This window comes from Gossypium arboreum, chromosome 3, assembly GCF_025698485.1.
Source record: "Gossypium arboreum isolate Shixiya-1 chromosome 3, ASM2569848v2, whole genome shotgun sequence".
Classification (NCBI taxonomy): Eukaryota; Viridiplantae; Streptophyta; class Magnoliopsida; order Malvales; family Malvaceae; genus Gossypium; species Gossypium arboreum.
This window is the reverse complement of record NC_069072.1, coordinates 54343170-54366813: the sequence shown is the minus strand read 5'-3', so window position 1 is coordinate 54366813 and position 23644 is coordinate 54343170. Positions and strand designations below refer to the sequence as shown.

Below are 23644 nucleotides of genomic sequence, written 5' to 3'. Positions count from 1 at the left end.
CCTCCTTAATCCAAGTATTTAAACCTGATCCAACTCTCTTCTAGCGAATCCACTTGAACTCCAACACTTACCCCTCCCGCACTTAAAATAAATGCATCTATTTGTCAACACAGGGAATCGATCCCATGCCTTCCCCACTGCTCCACACGCCACTTTTCTAGGAGCCTAGTGGCGTCACCCTGGCCACTTTACCAAGGCTCTTTTTGTGATGCAATTTACCCATCACTCCACTTAAGGCCAGTTAGCCAGAACCCCTAACCTTTATGTCCAAAAGTTTAAAAATTCAACCGGGTTTTTGGCCAACACATGGGCCTTCTATAAGCCTATTTACCTACTCAAAATATTAATTCCACATCCAAATACAAAATTTTAAAATCTTTTCAAAATATTGAAAACTGCGAATAAATCCGAAAATCAGGATGTTACAGCGAGTTTCTGACACTGAGATGAACTTCGTTAGCATCTCGTCACGGTTCGGCTTCTTTTCCTGTTGGTAAAGTGGTTGTTGAAAACCCGGAGGATGTTATGGCCTTTGATTCCCTTGACCAGCCTACGAGAAATTGGGATGGCTCCTCCAACAAGCATTATAGATATAACTGTATGGGTTATTTTGAGATCTGGAATTATTATTACCCATATATTGGACTTGTTCTCCTCGATGCTAGGGTTGAAGGATTGATATTCTCTGTGTACTCCTCTTCCATTTGAATCGCACCTCATCATTAGATGTACCTGAGTAGAACCACATAAACAGCCAATCTTTTTATTTAAAAGTTCTACCTGGTTGGATAGCATAGTAACCGCATCGAGGTTGAAAACACCGGTTGCTTTCGTCGGCTTTGTCCTTATAACTTTCCACTGATATTTATTCAGTGACATTTATTCAATAAATTCGTAAGCTACTTCAGGTGATTTGTTATTGATATTCCCACCAGAAGCTGTGTCAATCATCTATCTAGTCGAAGGATTCAGGCCATTGAGAAATGTTTGAACCTGCAACCATAAGGGTAGCCCATGGTGAGGGCATCTTCTCTAGAGGTCCTTGTATCTCTCCTATGCATCATACAGTGTCTCTAGATCCATCTGCATAAAAGAAGAGATATCATTCCTCAATTTAGCCATTTTAGCTGGTGGAAAATATTGAAGTAAAATTTTTCGATCATTTGTTCCCAAGTAGTGATTGACCCTCGTGGTAACGAGTTCAACCATTGTTTTTCTTTGTTCTTCAACGAAAAGGGAAACAACCGAAGGAAAATGGCATCATCAGAAACACCATTGATTTTAAAAGTGTCGTAAAACTCCAGGAAATTCTCCAAATGAGCGTTTGGGTCTTCGTCCTGCAAACCATCAAACTGAACAAACTGTTGGATCATTTGAATTGTGTTAGGTTTCAGTTCAAAATTATTTGCAGCAATAGCAAACCTAACTATACTAGACTCGGTTCCTGTTAAATTAGGTTTAGCATAATCATACATAGTATGTGGAGTAGGATTCTGATTTACTGGGTCAGCAGCAATCGCAGGAGGTAGCAGATTTTCCTGATTTTCAGCCATCTCCTCGGTTGTGGTTGAAGTATCGTCCTCTTGCTCTTCCTCTTTATATCTTAGGCTTTGCCTTATTTCTCTTGGTTTCTGCGAGCTGTGCGATCGATCTCACAATCAAATAGTAATGGTCCCAGCGAGTTTCTTCTAGTCATAAACTATAAAAACCTACAAGAAGCGAATAAAAGGAAAATTAGAAAAGAAAAGAAAATTTTAAAATGCAATGAAAATAAAATGGCTAAAGTAATAATATTGAGTGCTCCTAATATCTTAGTTCCCCAGAAACAACACCAAAAACTTGATATACTCGTCGCGATAAGTTTTAAAAATTTATAATTGACCGTTCTCGAAACTAACTAATACCACGACAAAGGCAAGCACACCTGTCGAACAGTAGTATAGTTTTAGCAAGATCGGATTGTCGAATCCCAAAGGAACTAAAAGTACTAGTATTAACTTTCTTTTTATTATCTAGCCTAAACGATTAAGGATTTTGTTTATCTAAACTAATTATTAAACTAAAGATGCAGAGAAAGAAAATTGGGAAAAAACTTTTGAGAAAACTGATTGATTAAGACAATACCCAAGGAAAAATTCACCTAGACTTCACTTGTTATTTGACTTTGAATCAGAGGATTTTTTCATTTGACTTGATCCGTGGAAATACCTAATTTATATTATTATCTCTCTCGAGACTAACAACGTCTAACCCTAGGTTGATTAATTAAAAGCTCTTTCTAATTAACTCTCTAATGTTGCATTAACTCGATCTGTGGATTCCCTTATTAGGTTTGACCCTAATTCGGTAAAATCTTGTCACCCTATCTCTAGGCGTGCAATCAACTCCACTTAATTATATGAGATCTACTTTTAGACAGGGACTTTTGCTCCTCTGAATAAGCACATCAGTACTTGAATCAATATCCTGGAATATTAAAACAAGAATAATTCATAATTAAGAACAAGTCAAATATTTATCCTACAATTCAAATAATAAGGTTTCATTCCTCTTAGGTATTCAGGGGGTTTAGTTCATATTTATGAAAGAAAACATCTCAAAAACATGTGAGCTTCTTCTCAAAATATGGAATTGAACACTTAAGCTCAAAAACAACGAATTACTACTAATATATGTATGTATTGTAATACTAAAATTTTGTTTTATTATTTTTTAAGAACAAGTCAAAAACATAGGTTAACCATAAAAAATAAAACATAGCTAAGTAATTTATTCAAATCAAATCTTGATAAAAATAGGAATCAACTTAATTAAGGGGATTTCAACAATAATGGATTATAGGTTAATATTGAGGGTAAATCAATGGATGGTTTGTTAGGCTCAAAGGGGTTCACTAAGGGTTAATTATGAAGGTAGGCTTTTGTGGAGTGAGTAGGTTAGACCTAAGTGCCTTTATCATCTCAACATATCAAATAAATGGTGTGGTCTTGACATGCATAGTCAAGCAAGTTCTAGAATAACAAATTAATACTAACGCACTCATAATAAAAGTGAGCATGAAAGAAATAAAATATGCTCTAAAGGCTCAAGATCTCACAAAAAATTTATGTCTTTTTTATGTTAAACCTGTGGCTTTCAACTTAAGATAATACCTATACTTGGGGAAACAACCTAAAAATTTTGAAACTAAAAAAAAAATCAACTTATCATGCTTGATTCTCTAATTCCTTAAAGTTTAAGCCATCAATGCATGAAGGCCTATGTTTTAATTCAAGACATATCAATAAAACTCATAAATTAATCAAAATTCATTCTCATAATGATATGAGAAGATTATTTGAGAGCGAGACAAAATTCAAGGATTTTTCTGATAATGATATAAACATCCCTCCCCCACACTTAAGATATACATTGTTCTCAATGTACAAAGATATATAATAGTGATATAAAGATAATATCAGAAGAGAGAGGGAGAGAAGTGAAACTTTCTGAATGTTAAATGGAATCCTTAAATTGGAGGTATGGAGAATAATCGGCCAAGGCAATGATAAGATTGGAGGAGGATACTCCGGTGGTGGTAGAGGTTGGGTTCCACAACCACAGTGTCCAGCGAAGAGGTTATCGTGGTGGTCGGGCGGGACATGGCGATCGTGGAGAACCTTTTCAATGGAGTTTCGAGTTCCTAGCGATGATGAGCTTTGGAGCTCTTTATAAGCGTGATAAAATCAAGAACTCTTTAGGAAATATAGAGAAGCATAATTACTCGTAATGAACTAGCCGAAACTATAAATTGTTCAATAAAAATTATAAAACCTAAAAATGAAATAGTATTAAATGAAGATAAAATAAAAAGTACTTAAAGAAGATAAATAAATATAAAAGGGAAAATAAAAATAAAAAGTCTTTAAACATCGTCATCACTGGATGGTTCGCGAGGTGGTGGTGGCGATGAGATGTGGAGGTGCTGACAAATCTGATGTGGAGTAGCATCAGTGTGATCAAAGCACTGAAAAAGCTGCTACTCAAATCGAGTAAGGCACTCAGAGATATCAGAGTATGAAGCTGCCGCATGAACTGGACGATGGATGGGTGGTGGCTGACATGGTGGGTCCTCATGACGTGGAGGGACATCATCAGTAATGTCCTTTAGGTCCTCCTCCTCGGCGGACTGGACCAGGCGGTACTAGGGTAGGTCAACTCCACGTCAACTCTTGATCATCCTCATATGTAGCATACTCGAGATTCCCTGTGGGGACATCTGACCAATGAGGGTGAGGGAAGATGCTTGCCCCACCGTGCTGAGGAGGCCGAAATACCATGCCAGGCGAGTTACATAAGGGCCGATGGATATGACTCCCTTCCTATACCACTCTGTCTGATGGCGAATGTCGAGGACAATGAAATAGGAAAGGTAGAAAATGTGCCCGTTCGCCATACTCCATAAAAGTAGGCGTCGTGAGTGTTGACAACGCCGGTGCTCTCTTGTCGCCTTGTCAGAGTATGGGCCAAGATGGCATGTAAGTACCTCAAGGATGGGGCGAGGGCCGATGCCTTGGAGCGACTAGGGTCGTAGGTGGCCGAAGCAGGAACGAGGGCCCTCCAGCAGTTGGAGGGAGACAAGTGGATGTGGCGATGGAGTGTGTCAAAATCATCATTTTCCATGAACTCCTATGTATAGAGCCCCAAAGCGACGCCGAACTCAAGTACGCTCAGCTGGCGGACTAAACAGCCGAGACGAAACAGGATCGTTTCAGGATCATCGAACTCCGTCATAACTACTTGAAGATGGGATGTCGAGTAGAGTTCGAATATGAGCTCAAGGTACATCGACTCGATGATCTCGAAAAAGGGCCCCCATGGGTCAGTCGTCAAGAGGGCTCGGATTGCGTCAGCCAGTTGGATTTGTTCAAGTGCGACCCAGTCAATGTAGCAACCCGTCAGCCCCAAAGTATCTAAAAGAGTTCTTCCTGGGGTCCTAAGGGAAACTAATTAAAGGGGTGCCTGATCTCCACAGTAGGACCCGAGGATGACGCTGCTCCTTTCTTCTTTTTTGAAGCGAGGACAGCGGTTTTCTTACCATGATTTGACATGATATCTGCAATGGCAAATGATAATAAAAAATAAAATTACTCCCCAACAATAGCATGGAAAAATATGCAATGCATGTTAGAACTAAATAGAGATACTTCATAGGAGTCATGTACTAAAAACAATTATGCTGAAAGATAACTTGATCAGATATTTTAAGTCGTTACAACAAATAGGAATACGTGAATAATGCCTACTGAATGAATGCATATGGGAATGATAATATGGGAAATAGATTGAAGTCCATGGCAACATAAGAATGAATGTACCATAATCCATCAACTAGAATAGCAAGAAACAAAAAGCATAAGCATGGCTATTATTATAACTATGAAGATTAAGAGTCAAAATTAAACAAGAAAAATCAAATTAGTAAACAAAATGAAGAGGAAAGAATGAGCAAACACAATAGCTTGGTAGAGGGAGGGGCTTGGGTCGTGATGGTTATGCTGTGGTCGGCACATGGGCGTGGTAAGTAGGGCATGGGCAAGAGTTGCGACGGTGAGGGTTAGGGATTTTAGGGAAGGGGGTGATGAATAGTGAGGGGTTTATATAGGTTTTGGGGCACATGGTCGTGGGGCACGCCCGTGTTGTTTTATCAGTCTTGAGCACGGATGGTGGGCATGGGCATGTCACATGCCTGTGTTGCTTTCTTAGTTTCAACCATGGCCTCTAAACATGGGCGTGTCATATGCCCATGTTATTTTGATAGATTCACCACGACCAAGTCGCACGGCCATGGTAGCTTATCGCAACCTGTGTTGGGGAAAAATTTTACCCTGTTTTCACACAGCTGTATTGCACGGTCGTGTCTCCGCCCGTGGTGTGAGCACGTCCTAAGGCACGCCCGAGTTCCTGGCCTTGTGGATTAGAAAACCTGTGTTTCAAGGACTCAGTTAGTGGTTAGATGTTAAAAACAAAAATTTTAAAGAAATCTGTACTGTTAGTGCTCGGGTTACATCCCGAGAAGTGCTTATTTAGGGTCTAAGCTCGACTTACCTCTCTTTTGCGTGATCATGGTGGTGCGGGGAGTTTACACTCCTCATCCTTGCTATCAATTTCATCAAAATAAGGTTTTAAACGAGTACTATTTACCTTAAAAGTGTTGAATTTAGGATGAATTACCTTGACTGTACCATACAGAAAAATGCTGAGTACCGTAAAAGGGATTGCTCCGTTAGGTTCAGAAGTGGCAATACAAGGGTCTACTGCATCTACTGGTACTTTGTCTCCAACCTTAAGTTGATTTGGTGAAATACTGAGCTCGTCATGGCATGGTTTTGGTTTATCGTGTGTCCTTGGTTTATGTGTTTTCCATTCATCTAGTTCTTCGATTTGTAGCCTTCATTCTTCATAGATGGGTTCGTTATTGTTACTTGAACAAGGCTCATGTGTGCTTTTCGAATGTGTTTCCTATAAAGAAGGTTGCACGACATGGTCAGTATTAGTAGTACGATTTATACAATCACCCTCGATATTTGATGTGTTACTTGAATTACGAGCTTGAAGGGTGATTGTTTCCTGACCCACACGAAGTGTAAGTTCACCTATACAAACATCAATTATAGTTCTAGCAGTTGCTAAAAAAGGCCTTCCTAAAATTAAAGGCACGTCCCTATCCTCTTCTATGTCTAGAACAACGAAATCAACTAGGAATATGAATTTGTCAATTTTAACGAGTACATCTTTAATAAAACCCCTAGGAAATCTGATAGTTTTATCGGCTAACTGAATGTTCATCCTAGTTTGTTTGGGTTTCCCAAGACCTAGTTGTTTAAACATTTTATAAGGCATGACATTGATACTAGTGCCCAAATTAGCCAAAGCATTATTAACATCTAAGCTACCAATTAAACAAGGAATCGTGGCCGAGCAAACTACATTTAACTCCACATGCAACGCCTCATCCAACTTCCATTTATTTGTTAAAAGCTCCTTTAAGAATTTGACTGTGTTTGGCATCTGCGAAAGAGCTTCAATAAACGGTAAGTTAATATGTAATTTCTTTATAAGTTTAAGGAATTTACCAAATTGTTCATCCGTGCGGTCTTTCTTTGTCGCATTAGGGTATGGAAGATGAGGTTTGTACTCTTTACTTATCGATTTTTGTTCACTGTGGTCCACCTCACCTTTATTTTTACTTCCCACAATTCCTTGCCTCAGTTTTGGTTCAGGTTCGACTAACCCTTCCTCATCTTGAATGGTGATTGCATTGATCTGTTCCCTTGGGTTAGATTCAGTGTTACTCAGCAAGATATGTTATGGTCATTCAGAAATCAATTTGGTGAGCTATCCTATCTGAGTTTCGAGCCCTTGGATCGATGGTTGTTGATTCTTAAATGTTGTTCCAGTATTCTAAAAGCGAGTTTCTGACACTGAGATGAACTTCGTTAGCATCTCCTCAAGGTTCGGCTTCTTTTCCTGTTGGTAAGGTGGTTGCTGAAAACCCGGAGGATGTTGTGGCCTTTGACTCCCTTGACCACCCCACGAGAAATTAGGATGGCTCCTCCAACCTACATTATAGGTATTACTGTATGGGTTATTTTGATATCTAGAATTATTGTTACCCATATATTGGACTTGTTCCTCCTCGATGCTAGGGTTGAAGGATTGATATTCTGTGTGTTCTCCTCCTCCATTTGAATCGCACCTCATCACTAGATGTACCTGAGTAGAACCACATAAACCGTCAATCTTTTTTTTTAAAAGTTCTATCTGGTTGGATAGCATAGTAACCGCATCGAGGTTGAAAACACTGGCTGCTTTCGTCGGCTTTGTCATCATAACTTGCCACTGATAGTTATTCAGTGACATTTCTTCAATAAATTTGTAAGCTGCTTCAGGTGTTTTATTATTGATAGTCCCACCAGTAGCTGTGCCAATCCTCTATCTAGTCGAAGGATTCAGGCCATTCTGAAATGTTTGAACCTGCAACCATAAAGGCAGCCCATGGTGAGGGCATCTTCTCAAAAGGTCCTTGTATCTCTCTCATGCATCATAGAGTGTGTCTAGATCCATTTGCACAAAAGAAGAGATATCATTCCTCAATTCAGCCGTTTTAGGTGGCAAAAAATATTTAAGTAAAAATTTTTCTGTCATTTGTTCCCAAGTAGTGATTGACCCTCGTGGTAACGAGTTCAACCACTATTTTGCTTTGTTCCTCAATGAAAAGGGAAACAACCAAAGGTGAATGGCATCATCAGAAATGCCACTGATTTTAAAAGTGTCACAAAACTCTAGGAAATTCGCCAAATGAGAGTTTGGGTCTTCGTCTTGCAAACCATCAAACTGAACAAACTGTTGGATCATTTAAATTGTGTTAGGTTCCAGTTAAAAATTATTTGCAGCAATAGCAGGCCTAACTATACTCGACTCAGTTCCTGTTAAATTAGGTTTAGCATAATCATACATAGTGCGTTGTCCAGGATTCTAATTTACTAGGTCAGCATCAATCGTAGGAGGTAGCGAATTTTTCTGATTTTCAGCCATCTCCTCGGTTGTGGTTGAAGTATCGTCCTCTTGCTCTTCCTCTGTGTATCTTAGGCTTCACCTTATTTCTCTTTGTTTCTGCGAGCTGTGCGATCGATCTCACTATCAAACAGTAATGGTCTCGACGGGTTTCTTCTAGCCATAAACTATGAAAACCTGCCAGAAGCGAATAAAAGGAAAATTAGAAAATAAAATAAAAATTTAAAATACAATAAAAATAAAATGGCTAAAGTAATAAAAATCAAGTGTTCCTAATATCTTAGTTCCCCGGCAACGGTTCCAAAAACTTGATATGCTCATCGCGATAAGTTTTAAAAATTTATAATTGACCGTTCTTGAAACTAACTAATACCATGACAAAGGCAAGCGCACCTGTCGAACAGTAGTAGTTTTAGCAAGACCGGATTGTCGAATCCCAAAGGAACTAAGAGTACTAATATTAACTTTCTTTTTATTATCTAGCCTAAACAATTAAGGATTTTGTTTATCTAAACTAATTACTAAACTAAGGATGCACGAAAGAAAATTGGGAAAAAACTTTTGAGGAAACTGATTGATTAAGACAATACCCAAGGAAAAATTCACCTTGACTTCACTTTTTATTTGACTCTGAATCAGACGATTTATTCATTTGACTTGATCCGTAGAAATCCCTAATTTATGTTATTATCTCTCTCAAGACTAAGAACGTCTAACCCTAGGTTGATTAATTGAAATCTCTTTCTAATTAACTCCCTAGTGTTGCATTAATTTGATCTGTGGATTCCCTTATTAGGTTTCACCTTAATCCGACAATATCTTGTCACCCTATCTCTAGGCATGCAATCAACTCCGCTTAATTATGTTAGATCTACTCTTAGATAGGGACTTTTGCTCCTCTGAATAAGCACATTAGTATTTGAATCAATATCTTGGAATATTAAAACAAGAATAATTCATAATTAAGAACAAGTCAAATATTTATCATACAATTCAGATAATAAGGTTTCATTCCCCTTAGGTATTTAGGGGGTTTAGTTCATATTTACAAAAGAAAACATCTCAAAAGAATAATAATAACAAAACTTAAAGAAAACCCAAAACTCTTGAAGGAAATTAAAGGGAGATCTTCAGTCTTGACGATGAATCCAGCTTCTGAGATGGATTAATCGGCTTCCCTTGAGTAATTCCTTGCCTCCTACTCCATGTGTCTCTTCTAAGTGCCTCCTCAAGTGTTGAAATAGGCTTTATAATGCCTAAAAGCCCTCAAGAGTGGCCTTTTCCGAATGGAACTAAACTTGGGCCAACAGGGACACGCCCATGTGACACGCCCTGTGCGATTTCTTCAATCTGTGTTCAAGGCTGTTACATAGGCACGGGTGTGTGGCCTCCCTGTAACACCCCTCACCCGTATCCAACTTTGGGACAGGGTTCGAGGCGTTAACAGACTTAAACATTCATAACAACACATAACATATTACCAACCATGCATGACAAACAAGCATATGCACATCACCAATATCAAACATAACATAAATAGCTAGATTTATAAATCAGAATCATTAGCTCACTAAAGACCAATATATTTGGCCAAATTATAATAACACATGTTATAAAACTAGGTCCATATTCATGCCACTCACTTGATAATTCTAGCATATGTGTTTATATTGTCAAGGTGTTGGCTTGATAATGTGATGCTGCCTCCGACGATCTCCAACCCTGAGCTAACCTGACAACACTACAAGAAATGGAAAGGAGGGGGTTAGCTTTACGCTTAGTAAGCTCGCATGAAATAATAATAAGCAATTTACTAACATGCTTTCCATGGTAAAACTAACCCAATTGTACATTTACAAATGTTCTGGTTAAGTTGTTTTCTTGCGTCACAGTCACTAAATCATTCATATCTGGAGTTACAGAACTCCAAATTAAGATCCATAAATTTTCCCAGAAAGTAGACTCATATATATTTCCACCATAAAATTTTCAGAAGTTTTGGTACAGCCAATGAGTACAGTTTATTACTCAAAATCTCCCCTGTTTTTCTGTTTGACAGCTTCGACCTTTCTTCATTAAAATTTATTTATCTCATAGTACGAGACTCGGATAACATTTCTGTTTCTTTCTATTAAAGTAGACTCATCAAAGATTCTAAGCATTTAAATTATAACCCATAATCATTTTTCTAAAATTTTTAAAAACTTTTCCAATTCAGAACAGGGAATCTCGAATTCATTCTGACACTGTCTCACAAAAATTAGAATATCACATAATATAGAACTCTTTTTCTCCCCTTGTTTCTTTTATATGAAAATAGACTCATTAATATTTAAATCCATAATTTATTTGAAATTTAATTCAACTTACACAATTTTTGGTGAATTTTCAAAGCTACACAACTTCTGTTGTCCAACACTGTTTTACTACTAAAATTCACTCTTACATTATTTCACTTAATCCATTTTGTCTTATCGAAGTTCACTCAAATATCGAACATGTTCCTCAAAATTTTCTTAAACATATACCTGTACTTATTCATCATATAATCATGTTCACATGTATTTTCACTTAATCGATTTTCCCGTTGATCTCTTCGGAATAATAACTGATACTCAGTTGCCTGCACATATTTTCACACTTGTAGCCAAAGCTATCTGGTACACATAGTAGCCTGCACTTAGTACTACACATGCAACCAATTATCTGGTACACGTAGTAGCCTGCACTTAGTACTACACACGTGACCTAACCATCTGATACACGTAGTAGCCTACACTTAGTACTACACACGTGATCGAAGTTATCGGGTACGCATAGTAGCCTGCACTTAGTACTACACATGCGACCTTACAATAGATCATTCATATCGTTTCTATTTCGAAGGCTCAACTAGGAAATTCCTCACTTTCCAACATGTTACAATTTATTCATAGTCCTTTTTCAATTTTCAATTTACAACAAATAATCATTCTATAGACATCCACATTTCATATGATAACAAAATATAAAAAAATAAAAAGAATCGATAAATTATTTACGTACAAACTTACCTCGGATCCAGAAATGACAATTTACATTTCTAGTCCATAACCTTGTATTTTCCCGATTTAAGTCCAAATCTCGATTTCCTTGATCTATAATATCACATTTAGCCTACTAATTAGTCACACTATTCATATGGGTCTAAAAATCATATTTTTACAAATTTGCATTTTGACCCCTAAACTGTTGCATATTTTCACTTTTGCCCCAAGGTTCGAAAATTAAACTTCTCCCTATTTTCTTATGTTTCATGACATGCTGATCTTTTTTTCCCTTCTATGGCAACATCAAATTCTTACTCTAACATGTGCTTATGAACATTAGGTATTTTTACCGATTATACCATTTTACTCGTTTTCACGTAAAATCGCTTAGCAAAAGTTGTTTAACACAATTTCAAGCTTCATATTCTACCATTAAACATCAAAATACATGCATATCATTCATGGGTAAATTTTTAAACATAAATCCTAGCTCAAAATAATGGTAGAAATGAGTAGATCATGTTACCGGATTTCAAAATACATAGAATATTAAAAGCAGAGCTCAGAATCACTTACTATTAAGCTTGGAAGCTTGGCCAAACCCTAACCATGGCTGCTCTTGGTACATTCTGCTGTAGCAAGAAGAAAGGGACACATTTTGGAATTTAAAATTTGTCTTTTAATTTATTTTACCCCTAAATGACCAAAATGCCCTTTTTACTATTCTTTCAAAATTTACCCAATCAAGGCCATTTTTGTCCAACAAGTTATACAATGGTTTAATTATCATTCAAGGACCTCCCATTTAAAATTTTATAACAATTTGATACCTCTAACATGTAGAAGTCAACTTTTGCACTTTTTACAATTAAGTCATTTTTTACTAAATTGAGTGCCCAAACGTCGAAATTTTCGAACGAAATTTTCAAAAATTCATTTCGTGAAATTGTAGACCATAAAAATATAATAAAAATGAAATTTTCCTCATCAGATTTGTGGTCCCGAAACCACTGTTCTGACTAAGCCCAAAATCAGGATGTTACACTACCCGTGTAAGTCGTGCTTCGATTCTGCCAAATGGACACGACCGAGTGGCTTACCCCTGTGAGGAAGTCCAGGCCATGTTGATTTCCCATGTTGGTCCATTTTCTCTGTTTTCAGCCTGTTTCTCGCTCTTTTCACTTTCCTATGCTCACCTAAGTATAAAACATGAAATTAAAGGATTAAGAGCATCGAATTCACAAATCTAAGGATAATTCTTCCAAAAATATGCTAAATCTAAGGATAATTCTTCCAACAATATGCTAAGCATGAGGTAAAAATATGTATAAATTACGATTTATCACCTATCGATTGGCTTTGCCACCAGAGTTGGAAAAGATTCACGACTTGTTTCATATATCCATGCTACGTTGATATAGATCAGACCCTTCGCATGTGATTGTGCCGACAGATGTTGAGTCTAACACCCCTTACTTGTACCCAAGGCCGGGATAAGGTACGAGGCGTTACCGAAAAAACATACAAACACTAAACTTGTAACACCCCCAGCCCGAAACCGTCACTGGAGTCAAGCTTGAGGTGTTACTAAACTTATCTTACCTTTTAAACAACTCTAAACCACTTATTTTAATTTTCGGAATAAACTATTTTTATGCGTCATGGTTGGTTAAAATTTCATTTCTTGAGTTTCAAAACTCAAAATTAAGATCTGTAAATGTTTCCTGAAACTAGACTCATATAACTATCTACTTATTTTTTTCTAGAATTTTTTACCTAGCCAATTAGTACAGTTTATTAGTTAAAGTTACCCCTGTTTTAGAATTCGACTGCACTGGCCTCTACTTACTACGAACCACTTTTCTCTCTGTACAAAAATCATATGCCTATACCATTTGTTTCTATTAAAACTAGATTCAATAATGATTCTAACCATATAAAGTGAACCACCTAATTATTTTTTTAAAATTTATGGTGAATTTCTAAAGTTGGAACAGGGGATCCAGAAATCGCTCTGGCCCTATTTCACCAAAACTCAGATACCCTATAAAATACAAAACCTTTACCTGTTTTGCTTATTCCATATGAAAATAGACACAATGAGCTTTAATTTCATATATTATTCATCATCAAGCCATGTCTCTAAAATTTCTTGTGATTTTTCAAAATCCCGTTATTTTTGATACTTGAATCTGTTTTTAAGTTACTTTCACATTTTTCTTAGTTTTCATGTGATAGTTACTACTTAATCATACATACTATTTAACATGTATATCATCAGCCACTCTATTAGCTAATCACTAGCAAGTATTTACACATCATTCATTGATCATATCATATCAAAAGAAACCAAGTTCCTATACATGCCATACACAAAACGAAACGTATAACTATACCAATGTGATTTCTTCGATAGTGTGATCGGGTCTCCGACGTTTCCTTTGATCCCCGAGTGGCTTGGTAAAAACTAAAAGAAAAAGAAAATAAAGAGAGTAAGCACTAGGCTTAGTAAGCTTACAAGAAAATAAATTACAACATTCAACATAATGAATAATTATACATAATGTCACCTAGCCTCATAAACTTTCTTTACTTCTCATTTTCTACCTTCTTCTTTACTCACTTACCTTCTTTCTTACCTAACCTTTCACTATTCATAAATATAATCTACCTTCCCTTTTGCTAATAATTCACTGTAATTTAGCGTGTACAATGACCCGTTGAACCACTCAGAATACTAAGGATACTAGGGTTGTTCCTGTCTATCAATATCCTGCCAATGCCATGTCTTCGACATGGACTTACATGAATTATTCCTGTCTCCAATGCCATATATATATATATATATATATATATATATAATATCGGCTTACATGGCTCATTCCTGTCTCCAAATCCATATAACTAATATGGACTTACATGGCTCATTTCTATCTTGTCCTGTCCTGTCAACGCCAATATCCTAACATTCCTAAGGTTCAAACGGGGCTTCCTAATGCTTTTTCTCTGTCACTTTGCCTTTAATTCGACTTTAAATATTCAAAGAAAATAAGTATATAAATGCTGGAAATTGACAATAATAATGTAAAATAAAAGAATATTGCATTTATTTACTGTAAACTTACCTTGATACAAAATGTGACTAAACTTTACAATTTAGTCCTTTACTTTTTCTTTTCCCCAATCTACTCCCAATTTCACTCTTCTTGATCTATAATAGAAAATTTAACTTATTTAATATTCACATTTATCAAAACAGTCCTTGACCCAAACTTTGGAAAAATTACATTTTGCCCTAAACTTTCACATATTTGCACTTTTGCCCCAAGGCTCGTAATTTAAACTTCATCCTATTTTCTTATGTTTTATGACATGCTGATCATTTTTCCTTCTATGACAACATCAAATTCACACTCTAACATGTACTTATGACTATTAGGTTTTTTGGATTAAGCCCTTTTACTCGTTTTCACTTAAAACCGAGTAGCACAAGTTGTCTAACATAATTTAAAACGTCATATTCTATCATAAAACATCAAAATAAAAACTTTTAACCTATGGGTATTTTTCCAAATATGAACCCTAACTTAAATTATTGCTAGCATAAGCTTTATCGAGCTCTAGGGACTCAAAACGTAAAGAACATTAAAAACGGGGCTTGGAATCACTTAATATGGAGCTTGAAAGCTTGAAACAAACCCTAGCTATGGAGAACCCTTGAAATTTCGTGCTAATGAAGAAGATGATGAATTTTGTGTTATTTTTCCCTTTTTATTTCATTTAATATCCAAATGACCAAAATGCCCTTCCTTATTAAACTTTCAAAAATTCCATCCATGTCCTATTTTGTCCATGAACTTAGAATTTGGTCAAATTTTTATTTAAACCCTCCTAATTAATATTCCAATTCAATTTCATACTAAAAACTTCTAGAATGCAAGTTTTGCAAATTATTCGATTTAGTCCTTAATCTCAACTTAAGCACTTTATGCATAGAATTTCATCACGAAATTTTCACACAATCATGCAATCATATCATGAACCTCAAAATATTAATAAAATAAATTTTTCTACCTCAGATTTTTGGTTTCGCAACCACTGTTCCGTTTAGCCCTATTTCGAGATGTTACAAAACTAAAATACGGGCCATAAAATTTCATTCATATTTCAAAACGTTCATTCACTTACACATAGTCCCTTATTTGAGTCTACGAAGCCCAAAACATACTTTAGAAAGGGTTCGGGACTAAACCGAGAACTTACAAAAATCTTGGAAATTTCATGCTTTAAGGCTCCACACTGCTTGGTGTCCCAAAGTCGTGTTCAGTACATGGTGAGACACATGGTCGTGTCTCTGCTAATGTGGAATATACCTAGGCTATTTTCCAAGCTTTGGTCAACCTTAATCTGTTACACACTTATACAAAATCAAAAGCATATAACATGGTATTCATTTAATGATTAAATATTCTCAATTAAACCATAAACATAGCATTTGTATGTCATCATACATGTGTCTCTCATACTCATTTTACCTTGTTTATTATAGTACCACTTATACATTTATACCAAGATTATCATCTTACCAAATATCTTCAGCTTAATCATCAAGCATTCATATTTAAAACTAGATCATATCTTTATAAAATATCACAATTTAGATGCACAAAATAACATGTTTTCCTGAAACATTTCAATTCAACTCCATACCCAACAAGCATTACATTGGGACTAGTCATATATATATACATGTCATGATACATATCATTCTCTTTCTATTTTCTTATAAACACATATCATTTATTTCATTATATCAATATTTCATATACCATAGTTTCCATGTATTCCAAATATATTTATTTTCCTCCTCCTCCTCTCCATTCCACATCCTTAATGTATATAGTATTCTTGTAAGTACGATTTCACAATTTACTAATAAATGCTCACATCAAACTGTCCACACGAGTCATAGTCACTTACTTATTTATAATTCGAGCTACAGAGCTCCAAATTAAGATCCGTAAATCTCCCCTAAAACTAGACTCAAATATCTTTCCACCATAAAATTTTTATAATTTTTGGTTTAGCCAATTACCACAGTTTATTCATTAAAATTTCCCCTATTTCACTTTCTGATAGTTCTGAACTCTCTTCACTAAAAATTAATTATCTCACAGTAAAGAACTCAGATAATGTTCTTGTTGATTTATCTTGAAAATAGACTCATTAAGTATTTTAAAAATATAATTTTAAGCCTCTAATTCTTTTTATCCAAATTTTTGTGATTTTCCAAAGTCAAAATAGGGTATCACGTAATCATTCTGAACTAGTCTCACAAAAACATAAATATCTCAAAATATAGAACTTCTTTTCTTGCTCTGTTTCTTTTATATGAAGATAGACTCATTAAGATTTAATTTGATATCTCATTCTATCTCTGATTCAATTTATACTATTTTTGGTGATTTTTCAAAATCAAATGACTGCTACTATCCAAAATAGTTTTATTGCTAATTCACTCTTTCACACTTTCTTTGTATTAACCTCATTTTAACATACATATCACAAATCATTTTCACCACATTTCATACATCACAAGTATAGGCCCATGATCACAAGGTCACCATAAAATCATCCTCATGTATAACTTACATGTTTATAACCTTACCACATCCTGGTCACATAATGAACACATCATTCACATAACCAAGTTCCTGCACTTATTCATCACAAAACTCAGAAAGCAATACATTGAGAGTCTCCCGTTGAACACTTCGGATCAATCCTCGATACTTGGTGGTTTCAGCACATAGCTCCACCCATCATATAGTTCGGCTCTCTTGCACACATGGTGAACACTCAGTACCACCCATGTGACCTAGCCAATTTATCTCGTAGCTCTCCTATCTACATGGTGTCCTTCACTTGGAACCATGCATTCGACCTAGCTACATATATTTCGTAGCTCTCTTGTCTACATGGTGTACACATAGTATCACCCATGCGACCTACCTACATCATAATGTCTTGTAGCTTTCTTGTACACATGATGTGCACTCAGCACCATACATGTGACCTAGCTACATACTATCTGTATCATCCAATCTTTCTGAAGGTTCAATCGGGATTTCCCTCTCTTTTCCAACAATTTCACCAATCAAGTAATTATCCACAAACATATTTCCAATAGTATTATAAAATATCATAATACAAGTAATATTGATGTATTACTTACATATAAACTTATATCTCATTTAATATCAAGGCAATAACATTAAATTACACATTGCCTTATTAAAAATCATATGAACTTACAATTTCCCATAATATCCATAATCATAGAAATCACATTTATGTATGATAATTCAATGCAATTCATGTACCATAGACATATTTTAAATAAATTCATAAACTTGGCACCATAATCATTTAATTTAACATAATTCAATTAATTCACTAAATTTAACTTTCAAATATAAATTACAACATTATTGTTGTATTATTATCATACCAACTTACATACTTTCAACACCTCGAAATCATAATAAATATATCTATTTTACATTGATACATGCATAAATTAATGCTTATTATAAATATGAACTTACCTCTCGATACTAAAACGGCCATTTTACCAACTTTCTCAATTTTCAATTTTTCTCTCATTCTAGGTTCAAATCTCGTTTTCCGGGATCTTAAACATCATATTTTACTTATTTAATTAATGTACTATTTAAAACAGTCCTTAACTCAAACTTTGGAAAACTTACAATTTTGCTCCTAAACTTTTGCATATTTACACTTTTGCCCCTAGGCTCAGGAATTAAACTTCATCCCTTATTATTATGTTTTATGACATGCTGATCACTTTTCCCTTCTATGGTAACATCAAATTCTCACTCTAACATATACTTATGACTATTAGGTATTTTTACCGATTAAGCCCTTTTACTCGTTTTTAGTCAAAACCGAGTAGCACAAGTTGTCTAACATAATTTAAAATCTTATATTCTATCATAAAATAGAAAAATAAACTCATTTCACCGAAGGGTATTTTTCCAAATATGAACCCTAGCTTAAACTATTGCTAGAATAAGCTTAATCAAATTACCGGGATTCCAAGGACATAAAGAACTTGAAAAACGGTGTTAGAACGGACTTACTATCGAGCTTGGAAAGCTTGAAAACCCTATCCATGGCTTCCCCCATGCTAATTTCGGCCTCCCTGAGAAAGATGAGTCAATTTTGGCTTTATTTTCCCTTTTTATTTCTTTTAATTACCAAATAACCAAAATGCCCTTCCTTACTAAACTTTCAAAAATTCCATCCATGTCCAATTTTTTTCCATCACTTAGAAATTGGTAAAATTTCTATTTAGGACCTCCTAATTAATATTTCAAAGCAATTTCATACTAGAAACTTCTAGAATGCAAGTTTTGCAACTTATTCAATTTAGTCCCTAACTTCAAATTGAGCACTTTATGCATAAAATTTCTTCACGAAATTTTCACACAATCATGCAATCATATCATAGACCTAAAAATAATCATAAAATAATTATTTTTATCTCGGATTTTGTGGTCCCGAAACCAATGTTCCAACTAGACCCAATTTTAGGCTATTACAACTCTCCCCCCTTTAGAGATTTTCGTCCTCGAAAATTTACCGGAGTGAAGTTTAGTATATTTCTCATAATTTCCTGCATTACTAACTAATTGCTTTCAAGACGATACTTTCAGAAACACTCTGTCATCAATTTGAATCCCAAGATAACTCAGTCAACTCTGATATTTCTCTAACTCTGTCCTTCACTTGTTAACCATTCTCAGTCTCCAGTCATATCTATAATTATTTTATCACTGAACTCTTTGATTCCACACTTAGGAACTTAGTCAACATGATTCTCATCAATTTCTGTTATATATACTCGATTCTGACATATATCTATATGACACATTTTTTTCATTATCCACATATGTCATTATAATCATACTATCCACTTCAAACAATTTATTATTCATATTTGTCTTACATAAAATTTCCAATTATTTCATTTCAAACAAGTGCACTCACTTATACATTCTATGAATTTTGAATAACTTTAGTCATCACATTTACCAATAAATTTAGTCAAGCATGAAACAGCATATGTAGGACAAACAAATATGAATAAATATATCACTATATAAACTTTCATCTCACATATACATATATCACGAATTCTTATTCATACCTTCCCGAGTTTAACGCATCATAGCTACACTTTATTCAAATACTTCAGTATTACTATTAAATGCTCAGATGTATCTCGGTTGGAGAATACTTCATTTTAAACAAAATGGTCCTCATTAGTGTCGGGAGACATCACACTATCACATATTTGTTGAATGTATAACTAAACTCTCACACTTTCTATGTTAGTCCGAGAATCAACTAAACCTGCTCTGATACCACTAAATGTAACACCCCTTACCCGACCCGAGGCCAGGATAAGGTACGAGGCGTTACTGGACAAACATACAAACACTAAACTAAAATACGGGCCATAAAATTTCATTCATATTTCAAAACATTCATTCACTTACACATAGTCCCTTATTTAAGTCTACGGAGCCCAAAACATACTTTAGAAAGGGTTTGGGACTAAATCGAGAACTTATGAAAATCTTGGAAATTTCATGCTTTAAGGCTCATACGCCCATGTCCCAAAGTCGTGTTCCATACACGGCTGAGACACATGGTCGTGTCTCTGCCTGTGTGGAATATACCTAGGCTATTTTCCAAGCTTTGGTCAACCTTAATCTGTTACACCCTTATACAAAATCAAAAGCATATAACATGGTATTCATTTAATGATTAAATATTCTCAATTAAACCACAAACATAGCATTTGTATGTCATCATACATGTGTCTCTCATACTCATTTTACCTTGTTTATTATAGTACCACTTATACATTTATACCAAGATTATCATCTTACCAAATATCTTCAGCTTAATCATCAAGCATTCATATTTAAAACTAGATCATATCTTTATGAAATATCACGATTCAGATGCGCAAAATAACATGTTTGCCTGAAACATTTCAATTCAACTCCATACCCAACAAGCATTGAGACTAGTCATATATGTATACATGTCATGATACATATCATTCTCTTTATATTTTCTTATAAACACATATCATTTATTTCATTGTATCAATATTTCATATACCATAGTTTCCATGTATTCCACATATATTTATTTTCCTCCTCCTCCTCTCCATTCCACATCCTTAATGTATATAGCATTCTTGTAAGTATGATTTCACAATTTACTAATAAATGCTCACATCAAACTATCCACACGAGTCATAGTCTCTTACTTATTTATAATTCGAGCTACAGAGCTCCAAATTAAGATCCATAAATTTCCCCTGAAACTAGACTCAATATCTTTCCACTATAAAATTTTCATAATTTTTGATTTAGCCAATTAGCATAGTTTATTCATGAAAATTTCCCCTGTTTCACTTTCTGACAGTTCTGACCTCTCTTCACTAAAAATTAATTATCTCAAAGTACAGAACTCGGATAATGTTCTTGTTGATTTATCTTAAAAATAGACTCATTGGGGATTTTAAACATATAAGTTTAAGCCTATAATTATTTTTATCCAAATTTTTGTGATTTTCAAAATTCAGAACAGGGTATCACGTAATCATTCTGAACTAGTCTCACAAAAACATAAATATCTCAAAATATAGAACTTTTTTTCTTGCTCTGTTTCTTTTATATGAAGATAGACTCATTAAGATTTCATTTGATATCTCATTCTGTCTCTGATTCAATTTATACTATTTTTGGTGATTTTTCAAAATCATAGGACTGCTACTGTCCAAAATAGTTTTACTGCTAATTCACTCTTTCACACTTTCTTTCTATTAACCTCATTTTAACATACATATCACAAATCATTTTCACCACATTTCATACATCACAAGTATAGGCCCATGATCACAAGGTCACCATAAAATCATCCTCATGTATAACTTACTTGTTTATAACCTTACCACATCCTGGTCACTTAATGAACACATCATTCACATAACCAAGTTCCTGCACTTATTCATCACAAAACTCACAAAGCATTCCATAGAGAATCTTCCATTGAACACTTCGGATCAATCCTTGATACTTGGTGGTTTTAGTACATAGCTCCACCTATCATATAGTTCGGCTCTCTTGTACACATGGTGAACACTCAGTACCACCCATGTGACCTAGCCAATTTATCTCGTAGCTCTCTTATCTACATGGTGTCCTTCACTTGAAACCATGCATGTGACCTAGCTACATATATCCCATAGCTCTCTTGTCTACATGGTGTACACATAGTATGACCCATGCGACCTACCTACATCATAATGTCTTGTAGCTCTCTTGTACACATGATGTGCACTCAGCACCATACATGTGACCTAGCTACATACTATCTGTATCATCCAATCTTTCTGGAGGTTCAATTGGGATTTCTCTCTCTTTTCCAACAATTTCACCAATCAATTAATTATCCACAAACATATTTCCAATATTATTATAAAATATCATAATACAAGTAATATTGATGTATTACTTACATATAAACTTATATCTCATTTAATATCAAGGCAATAACATTAAATTACACATTGCCTTATTAAAAATCATATGAACTTACAATTTCCCATAATATCCATAATCATAGAAATCACATTTATGTATGATAATTCAATGCAATTCATGTACCATAGACATATTTTTAAATCAATTCATAAACTTGGCACCATAATCATTTAATTTAACGTAATTCAATTAATTCACTAAATTTAAATTTCAAATATAAATTACTGACATTATTCTTTGTATTATTATCATACCAACTTACATACTTTCAACACCTCGAAAATCATAATAAATATATCTATTTTACATTGAAACATGCATAAATTAATGCTTATTATACATATGAACTTACCTCGATACTAAAACGGCCATTTTACCAACTTTCCCAATTTTCAATTTTTTTCTCATTCTAGGTTCAAATCTCGTTTTCCGGGATCTAAACCATCATATTTTACTTATTTAATTAATGTACTATTCAAAACAGTCCTTAACTCAAACTTTGGAAAACTTACAATTTTGCTCCTAAACTTTTGCATATTTACACTTTTGCCCCTAGGCTCAGGAGTTAAACTTCATCCCTTATTCTTATGTTTTATGACATGCTGATCACTTTTCCCTTCTATGGCAACATCAAATTCTCACTCTAACATATACTTATGACTATTAGGTATTTTTACCAGTTAAGCCCTTTTACTCGTTTTCACTCAAAACCGAGTAGCACAAGTTGTCTAACATAATTTAAAATCTCATATTCTATCATAAAACAGAAAAATAAACTCATTTCACCTATGGGTATTTTTCCAAATATGAGCCCTAGCTTAATTTATTGCTAGAATAAGCTTAATCAAATTACCGGGATTCCAAGGACATAAAGAACTTGAAAAACGGTGTTAGAACGGACTTACTATCGAGCTTGGAAAGCTTGAAAACCCTATCCATGGCTTCCCCCATGCTAATTTCGGCCTCCCTGAGAAAGATGAGTCAATTTTGGCTTTATTTTCCCTTTTTATTTCTTTTAATTACCAAATAACCAAAATGCCCTTCCTTACTAAACTTTCAAAAATTCCATCCATGTCCAATTTTTTTCCATCACTTAGAAATTGGTAAAATTTCTATTTAATACCTCCTAATTAATATTTCAAAGCAATTTCATACTAGAAACATCTAGAATGCAAGTTTTGCAACTTATTCAATTTAGTCCCTAACTTCAAATTGAGCACTTTATGCATAGAATTTCTTCACGAAACATTCACACAATCATGCAATCATATCATAGACCTCAAAATAATCATAAAATAATTATTTTTATCTCGGATTTTGTGGTCCCGAAGCCTCTGTTCCAACTAGACCCAATTTTGGGCTATTACAACTCTCCCCCCTTTAGAGATTTTCGTCCTCGAAAATTTATCG

General features: G+C 34.7%; 2 non-coding genes across 2 annotated transcripts; both read left to right on the top strand.

The window, feature by feature from the left end:
- The first annotated feature begins 1009 nt into the window (after positions 1 to 1009).
- On the top strand, positions 1010 to 1116 carry LOC128291180 (small nucleolar RNA R71). Its single transcript, XR_008280956.1, has one exon. It is a non-coding gene; the product is annotated as a small nucleolar RNA R71 (small nucleolar RNA).
- A 6916-nt stretch (positions 1117 to 8032) lies between these two features.
- On the top strand, positions 8033 to 8139 carry LOC128291193 (small nucleolar RNA R71). Its single transcript, XR_008280969.1, has one exon. It is a non-coding gene; the product is annotated as a small nucleolar RNA R71 (small nucleolar RNA).
- The last annotated feature ends 15505 nt before the right edge of the window (positions 8140 to 23644 follow it).